We start from the raw sequence: 9733 nt of genomic DNA, 5'->3' as shown, positions 1-9733 counted from the left end.
AAACTGATGCGTATTTTGAGGGTCAGCCAAAATCGTTCTACAAAACCGGCATCGAACGTTTGGAAAGGCGTTGGACTGATTGTATTGCCTTAAAAGGAAACTATATTGATGAATAAATTCGAATTTTTATGTAACACTTGTGTTTTCTTTGCTAGACCGGGGACTTATTGACCGATGTGTTATATGCAGAATATGCAACAATCGCATCGTCTCACGAACATCCGCGATTTGATTTATTTCATTAGATCAAAAAATATAAACCAATCACAGCCCTAGTTTAACCTGCAGATTAAACAAGGACATCTGTAGGTTAAACAAAGACATCTATCGTGACACGGACTATAGAGAGCCTATAATCAGAGAATCGGCAACTTGATACTTGACCCGAATCGCTCACTGATTGGTTCAGGGTGCGTGGCGTACGAAAAGGTTTGAGTAACAATGATAGGATAATAAAAGCCATAGCTTTTCATTATTGTCATTCAATTTTTCTGAGTATCACGCGCCCTAAGGCAATCACGAACGATTTAAGTCAATTTGGCGACTTTCTAATTATAGGCTCTCTATCACGGATCACAGACTAAACGTATGTATAGAGCTACGTTTACATCGTGCCCTTACTGCGCGAACTATACGATAGATGTCTTTGTTTAACCTACACGATAAACAAGGACATTTATTGTATATGTAGCGGATGGCTACATATAATGAATGTAGTTTAATGATTCGTACGCTTATTTCATAAGTAATAAAATTTATTTGATATCACATACAATATAATATCGCGACAATATAACATCTTTACTAAGACGGTTCGAGAAAGAATACGAGAGTGTATCTAGATGAGCAATTGAGTATAGTGTTGTGAGAGCTCGCCATCTGGTCGCGAAGTATGTGTAACATAGTGCAGAGTATGAAGTATTCCGAAAAGAGTGTGAATGTGTAAGTGTGAGTGTGAACGTATCTCTACAGTACTCCCCTCTGAGAGACTATGGATGAATAGGCGCGAAACAAACTTTTTTAGGTTTATAACATTTCTTCTTTAGTGTATCGTGCGCCATAGCCGGGTTTTCAGCTGCTTTCTCTTCAGGTACTTCTTTACCGTTGGGTAAGAATGCGGTTTTCAGTCTCTCTGTTGATAGGGCAATGTCACGTCCGTTACATGTTTATGTGGATTACGTAAACATGTTCATTTTTCCTACGTACCACTTCATGCGGTCCGGTGTAAGAATGTTGGAATGGTTTTCGAACGCCGTCTTCTGACGAAAACGTGTGTGGCTTGTTCTAGCTGCTGTTGTCGAAAGGCTGTCCGTTTTCCGTGATGCTGCGTTGTGGACGAAGTTGTCGTATATGTTTACGGAAAGTTATGATAAAGGTCTCCGTGTCTTCTGTCGAATCTAGGTTCTCTAGAAATTTTCCGGGTATTCTTAGCGGTGCGCCGTAGACTAATTCAGCTGGAGAACATTTTAGATCTTCTTCTAAACATGTGCGCAGACCTAGTAGTATTGTGGATAATATATAACCATTGTCTTTCGTCTTCGTTGCAGGTTATTGCAGTTTTAAAGATGCGATGCCATCTTTCGATTAAGCCGTTTGTCGCTGGGTGATAAGGAGATGTTCTGGTCTTCTCGCTGCCTAGGAATTTGAAGAGTGCTTGAAAAAGACTGGCTTCAAATTGTTTGCCTTGATCGTTAATGATAACGGCAGGTATTCCAAAGCGTACTACCCATCCGTCAATAAATGCTGCGGCCACTGTTTGTGCAGTTATGTTTGGAAGAGGTATGACTTCTGGCCATCTGGAAAAGCGATCAATCATGGTTAAACGATATTTGTATCCTCTTACCTTTGAGAGGGTGCCTATGAGATCCAGATGAACTTGATAAAAACGTTGGTCTGGCGATGGGATCTTATGAGGAATATTCTTGATAGGTCGTTGAATTTTGCTATTGTAGGCAAGTATGTGCCCAATGTGTGATATTTTTATTAATTCATGGCCAAACTAATTTTTGTGCAATTTGGTGGCTCTGTCGCTGGGATGTGCCATTCCATGTACAGTGTCGAAGATTTTCTTCCTCAGTGTTCTTAGTACGTAACGTATGGCGCCTTCTGAGATGTCGCAGTAAAGCAGTGTGATTAAGCCAGGTAACGTGAATTCTTTTAATTTCAAAGCTGATTCGCCACTTAAAAGCTCTTGCAGCTCTTCATCCTTTGCTTGTTCCGAAGCTAATTCTTTTGTGTAGTTATTATAGAAACTTGGATAGCGTTGATGCATGATAACGTGTCAGGAACGATATTTTCCTGTCCAGCGATATGTACAAGATTCGTGGTGAACTGAGCGATTAGATCTAGCTGTTGCGCCTGTCGTGGTGACGGTTTGTCTAAATGCTGTTTGAATGCATGAGTTAATGGTTTGTGATCAATTCGAATAATGACTATGCGACTTTGAAGAATATGTTTAAAATATTTAATACTTTTGTAAATCGTCAAAAGTTCTCGATCATTTGTGCTGTATTTCATTTGTATATCATTGAGTTTTTTAGAGAAAAATGCTATAGATGATAGTTTGTCGTTACTCACCTGTTTTAGCGAAGCTCCTATGGCAGTATCTGATACGTCAGTGGAGAGAAGTAGTGTTATTCCTTCGATCGGTTGTGCCAGTAAAATAGCATTTGCAAGTTCCGCTTTGCAGGTTTCGAAAGCAGCTATGGTTTCTGCATCCCAAGGGTCTTTTGTCGTTTCTTTTACTATCTTTCAATAGCTTGTTTAACAATCTCTGGTTTTTGGCTGCATGCTTCAGGTGACGGCGATAATAGTGTAACATACCGAGGACTCTTCAAAGTTGAATAATCGTCTTAGGTCGTGGAAAATTTATAATTATTTTTACCTTGTCCGCCCGAGGTTTGATGCCATCACTGTTGATCTCGTGTCCGAGAAATTCTATGTTGCTCTGTCCAAAGTTACACTTGGCTGGGTTGATGGTGATGCCTGCATTTTGAAGTCGTTGAAAAACTTGAAGTAGATCCTTTTTATGCTGCTCTTTATCTGTTGAGGCTGTGAGCACGTCGTCTACGTAAACGAAACAACATTCTAAACCTTGTAGGATTTGCTTCATGAGTCGCTGGAAGGTTTGAGCTGCATTCCGTAGGCCAAAAGACATTATAAATTCGAGCAAATCAAAGGGAGTGGTAACTGCTGTCTTTGGGATGTCTTTCTCGAGGACAGGCACCTGGTGATATGCTTTAACAAAATCGAGTATTGAGAATATATGTTTACCGTGAAGATGGTTGGCGAGGTCGTGTATGTGAGGTAGCGGGTATCGATCTGGGGTCGTTACCGCGTTTAATCCTCGGTAATCCCCGCAGGGTCTCCACACTCCTGATTGTTTTTTAGATATAAGATGTAATGGTGCCACCCACGGGCTCTTGGACGGTCGGCAGATCCCGAGCTGCATTAAATGTGCGAATTCCGCCTTTGCGACTTTAGTTTGTCCGGCGGTAGTCGTTGCGGTCGGCTGGCAACTGAGGGACCTTTCGTTTGGATGTGGTGAAAAATTCCATGTGTTCTGTGTATCGGCAACTGCGGTTCCTTGGTGATTTTTGGGTAATCCGCAAGGATATGGTGGTATGCTGAAGTGACGTCTGTTGTGTTGACAGAAGCGTAAGCGATCTGTCTCTTGAAATCCGGGACACTAAATTGCGTTAGTTTATCGATTAGACGCTTACCTTATACGTCCACTATAAAGCCATAGTGTTTGAGTAAGTCCGCTCCAATGACTGGATGTAAGACGTCGGCCATAGTGAATTTCCAAGTGATTGGTATGCGTATGCCAAGATCTAGCGTGAGAATTTTTTATCCGTACGTCTTGGCCTGACATCGTATAGAACGAATGGCGTTGGTGCGACTGCTTTTTTGATTCCCGAGAGCGGTAAAAGCGAGATGTCCGCGTCTGTATCGACGAAAAAGATTAAGTTTGTTGTTTTATCGGTGACGTGGAGCCGTGGAGATAACTCGTAACCGTCGTTTGTGGCTCCGATTGACGGCGGTCCTAGTCGTTTCACTGGATGACTTTTATGCGCTGCAAGGTAGTGTGCATTTGCATGCTTGATCTGTGCCGAATCTTTGATGATAGTAACATTGACTTGTGTCGTAGTGTTGCTTGCACTGCCCGGAAGTCGCGTGCGGCTTCTGCTGCGAAATCTTGATCAGGATCTTAAGGGGGGAACCTCATGTAAATGGCCTGTTTTTCAGGAATTTTTTTTGAAAAATGTAATGCTTAGATTAATTTGCAATTTAAGGCACAATTTATTTACGTTATAATATTGAAAGAAAATATTTTTTTAAGACTAATCGTTAAGAATAAAACGGTGCAATGGCGGCTTGAAAACAGCGTCTTGAAAATGCGCCGTGCAGCATACAGGTCACAAAAATGATCTGAAACAAAAAATACAAAATGGGTTCTTTAATTTATGCAAAAACGCTCAGCATGACGGTCCCCTTTTATTAAAATTTGCAAATTTGCAAAAATGGCGAAGTTTTGAAAAAAAAAAGGATTTTCTTTTATAAACAATTGTTAATAACAATGTTTTAAATAAAAAAAATAAAAATCGGAGCTCGTCATGCTGAGGTCAAATATCTATAGAATTTCTATACCAAATTTCATAAAGATCGAATGATTAGTTTTTGAGCTACGTTGCACGGCGTGCGAAATTTTGCGTTTCGAGAAAAACGCGTTTAAAGTTTGAGTAATAGAAAAATCGTGAAAAAATTCGTAATTCGTTCTAACTTACCGTACATATACACATACACATACACATACAGACGTCGAAGACGGTAGGGATGACATCTGCTTTACATTAGTAGAAACTCTAACACAGCCAGGTCAAACTTTATTACAAAGGAACCGAAAGGCCGATTGTCCGACGAGCGCTCGACTATTTGAGTGCTCCGCCCAATTCGACTGTTTACTTTCTTTTGAAAATAAAGTACAAGGACCTCTCGGATCACTTTCTAACTTTTTTTCTCGTATTTTTGAGGAAATTTCCTATCAATTTAAGCAAAAAAATAAAATGGCTAAAAAATTTCATTTTACATGAAGTTCCCCCCTTAAGCTGGATTGTTTGGTCAGCTTTTCCACTTAGATTGACAAGGTAATCATTTGCTTAACTAGTTGTTGGATAGTGTCTTGAGAATTTGTTGACGTCGCCTGTACTGCATGGATGTTCACCGATGGAGGGTGTTCGTGCAGTTTGTCTGCGCATTCTGCTAATTTGTCTAGATTAGCACCATCAAAAATCAATAGCATCTCTTGAATGCGGGTAGGCAAGCGCTGTCACCAAAGCGTATGTAGAAAACTTTCGGTGGTGTCTTGCCCTGCGAGAGTTCGTATTTCACGTAGCAGTTGTGACGATTTTTTGTCGCCGAGCTCAATATCCAATAAAAGCATTTGCATCTGTTTCTCTTGCGAGTCTGTAAATCTCGCGATCAAAGTCTCTTTAAGTTTATTATACTTATCCATTTCTGGCGGATTTTCCAGGATGTCTGTCACCGTTATCGTTGTGGTTTCGTCGAGGTGGCGGATGATTGTATTTAGCGTCGTCTGATCTGACGCTATAGGTGTTGAATTCAAATTCTAATTGGACGAATCATAGTTTCGAGCGATTTTTCCAGAACGTGACCAGGCGAACGAGTCTGAATTCCGCCCCGAATTCCTCGTGTCGAGGCCTCGTGCTCGGTGTTTGGTTTTGCACGTGAGTCTTTCTCTCCCATTGATGCGTTGGTAGGGAGGTTTGGTGGCGGCGTCCTCGGTAACGACATGTTAACGCGTGTCAGTAACAATGGTGCAGGACTGCATCACTCGCGTTGCGATCTATTGATCACATATCGGATCACGAATTCAGATCACGTCGGGAGGCCAATTATGTAGCAGACTACGTATAATGAATGTAGTTTAATGATTCGTACACTTATTTCATAAGTAATAAAATTTATTTGATATCACATACAATATAATATCGCGACAATATAACAATGTCGTTTCTAGGACGGTTCGAGAAAGAATAATATGAGAGTGTATCTAGATGGGCAATCGGGTATAGTGTTGTGAGAGCGCGTCATCTGGTCGCGAAGTATGTATAACAGAGCATGAAGTGCCTACCTAAAGAAGTACCTAAAAGAGTGTGAATGTATCTCTACATATAGGCCGCGGTCTAAATGCACGGTGTACTATAAACGTAGCCAGTGAGCAACGCGCGATTATTAGTTATATAATTTATATAGGTCATGCTAAATGTTATTGAATGTAGCAATTTATGACATCGATTATGGCGTTGATAGTGCGCTTGCTACTTATAGTTTTTATATGTTATCCTTGTATTACGTCTAATAAACAACGAAGATAGAATGCCAGAAGTAGTGCTAATAGCGTCTCTCTAAACGCACTAAAAATGAAGCGCGAAGAGAGAAAAGGACACATAACGGCATCTGATCGTAACAACATTCATTTCTTCACAGTTAGCAGGCCTGGTACTCTGAACGGTATCTCAACTTGCAAAAGAGGTGTGATTTGTCCAAACTAAGCACAATATGTCAATCCTTTCCACCATGATTAGTGGCATAGTTAATGATTTGATTGTGCTGAGTAATTGATTTTCGGTGATTTTGAAATCTTCGAGTGAAAGATTTTGTAATCTTCATTAATAAAGGTAATTCAATACGTTTCTTCGTAAATGTTTTGTTATTTGATTATATAGTTTCTTAAAAAAAACCGCAAAATTCCCATTTCCTCAATTTTGGAACTAAGCTGTCAAATTTGACTTTATATTCAGACATTAATCACAGTTAATATCTCATTGTATTTTAACTACTAACTTTTCGTTCAAAAGCGTGACTAACAGTTATTAATATTAATTTCATAAATAATAACGATGCAACATCTTCCTTTAATATAAGTGAAATGTTTAAAATTTTCAGTGGATTATCCTGTATATTACATGTGCAATAAAATATATTTAAACAAAAATTGTTGCATTAGCAAATAAATCTCTTGTGCAATTATGTAGTTATATATATAAAATACATTAGTAATATATTACTTGTATTTTTTGCAGTTACATTTTAAAATATGATTTCCCAATATAAATTAAGCGTTAAAAAATTTATCTATAAAGAAAAATGATCTAATTTTAAAAAAATCATATAAAAAATAATTTTAAATTTAACTTATGTTAACGCAATTTTTAACTGAATATAATTGATTTTTTAAGCCATTAATTTTTACTTTATTTAAAAACATATTAATTTATCAGGTGTTGTTTATTAATGATTATTTTATATGTTTATTAAAGTACTATGATTTACTTTAAAAATGAATAATTTTAAATAATATTTGACTACATAATGATTATATATAAGAATTTGTTAATGGTAATAATTAATTTTCGTTTCAGTGTATATTTTATGCACATGTGTAATATACAGAGTAATCCACTTAAATTGAAAATTTTAATAATTCATTTATTTTTAAAAATAAAAAAAAAATGTTATAGAAAAAAGTTGCATCGTTCAGCGGGACAATTATCAAGATTATCGCCATTTTTTAAAATGAAACTATATGATCTTTCTTTAATATAATATTAAAAAGTCAATAATTTAAAAGCTAATTTATTCTAGTATTTATTTATTCTAATATTTTTTAATTTAATATTTCAGTAATTATAAACACAGGTTCTTTTCTCAATTTTGGTTCAAACCATCATCAGATAGCGGAGTATGCAAGAGGGTAGTTCTAATTTCAATCGTTAATGGGTGTATGCAGTACGACGATCACTCATTGAGCGTTCAATGAGCTCTTGCATCTGATTGGTATATTTATATCTGTTATATCCGTTATATTTAGAAATAGAGACCAAACAGATACAAGAGCTCATTGACAAGGGACCATCTCGATTTGTATAACAAATTAATGAAAATCCTTAATATCAGTAAAAGTTGACAGCATAAGGCGTAAATTAAGAAAAAAAGCAAGAGCTTATAGATCGTAGGTTCCAAGAAATTTAGTGTTATACAGTGGTAAAAGTTTTTGAATGGCTAATATCTCAAGAAATATTGATTTATCTAAAAAATGTTTGAAACAAAAGTAATAGGGTTTTAAAAAAGTTATCAGATGCTATTAATTTGACCTTGGAATAATCTTGGAAAGTGCTTTTGAGGTCAACATAAACATCTTAAACGGAACTCCCTATTTTTAATAGTATATCTTTATTTATAGCTGACGTTGAGAGACGTCTTCACAATATTGATTACAAATCTTTCCTTTATAAAAACTTTCCGAGTTATGGCATTTCAAAATTATAGTACCGTCAGCATTAGCATAGTTACCCAAGGTGTATCGCATGCAGGTTATATGAATTTACATCCTTCTTGTGTGTGTGTGTTTCTATATAAAAATATAATGATTTATAAAGTAGAGTTAAGAAAAAAAGGGAGCAGAAGATACAAAACGGACGGTATTAATCGCGATGTAATGTACGGTAGACTTTGCTACTACTTTTGTTTATTTTTTAAATAAATCAATATCAAGGATTTTCACTAATTTGTACAAATCGATATAGTCCCTTGTGAGTGATCGTCGTACTGAATGTATCCAATAATTCGGTAAATAATGATTTGAGCCAAAATTGGGAAAAGAATTTGTTGTTCATAATTTTATTTTCTTTCATTCCCTGAAATGTTAATTAAGTATATATTATACACAACTTATTAATTTTTGAAATCCATCATGGCAGATTTAAAAGAAATCCATCATAAATCGGCGGCCAAATTGATTTTTTATTTTGTACACCGTTTGGAACCCCTATCTTCAAATTAATGTTAGGAATGTGTGAAAATTTGGAATTATTCCAAAGGTTCAATATGACGGATCCAATCTATGATCCAAAGCTCCCAAAATTCAATCTTCTTTTATTATTCCAAACTTATAAAACTAAATATTTAATGAAAGTGTTCTACGGAAAAATGTACTATCAAAACATTCAAATTTTGTCAAGATTGCTAATTATATTTTTGCAAAAGTTGATTTCATAAGTGGAACAAATGAAGCAAAAAGAAGAATTAAAAACAAAATTACAAATTTTAAGAAATCATCATCGAATTTTATAAGTTTGGAATATTAATAACCTTTGGAATAAACTCATAAAGTAGTCACATTAGATTGAATTGTCACGTGATTACCTTGTGTAATAATTACTAGTGTGCTCTTTATAATTACTTAATAATTACTAGTGTGCATTTAATATTTCTTTTTCGTTACACTGTTAGAAATATGACCACGAACTTTCTTTACATGCAAATAAAGCTCGTAGTTATGAGCAAAATTAAAAGTTGAAAGTTAAATTACAGTAGTTACTTAAATATGATAAACGTATACATTAAATTTATAAAGTTTAGTGTACTTTTCTTAAAATTTACATTAATCTTTATAATATCTCTTTTTATCACTTTTTATTTCTTTTATCTAGGATTTCCATACTTCTTTTAGTAGGAGAATTTATAGATAAGTATCTAATTTTATTATTTATTACTACTAATACAATATATACTCTCTTTCTCTTTCCAACTTTCTTTCTCTCTATCTCTCTCTTTCTCTCCCCCTTTCTCTCCCTTTCTCTCCAATATAAATCTTCTGTATTCCGATATAAGGTTGCTGTGTGCCAATAGAGTGCTATGCGTTTGTAAA

Source organism: Trachymyrmex septentrionalis, unplaced genomic scaffold, assembly GCF_001594115.1.
Source record: "Trachymyrmex septentrionalis isolate Tsep2-gDNA-1 unplaced genomic scaffold, Tsep1.0 scaffold225, whole genome shotgun sequence".
Taxonomy (NCBI): Eukaryota; Metazoa; Arthropoda; class Insecta; order Hymenoptera; family Formicidae; genus Trachymyrmex; species Trachymyrmex septentrionalis.
The sequence above is the reverse complement of the archived record's forward strand: the minus strand, read 5'-3'. Positions refer to the sequence as shown.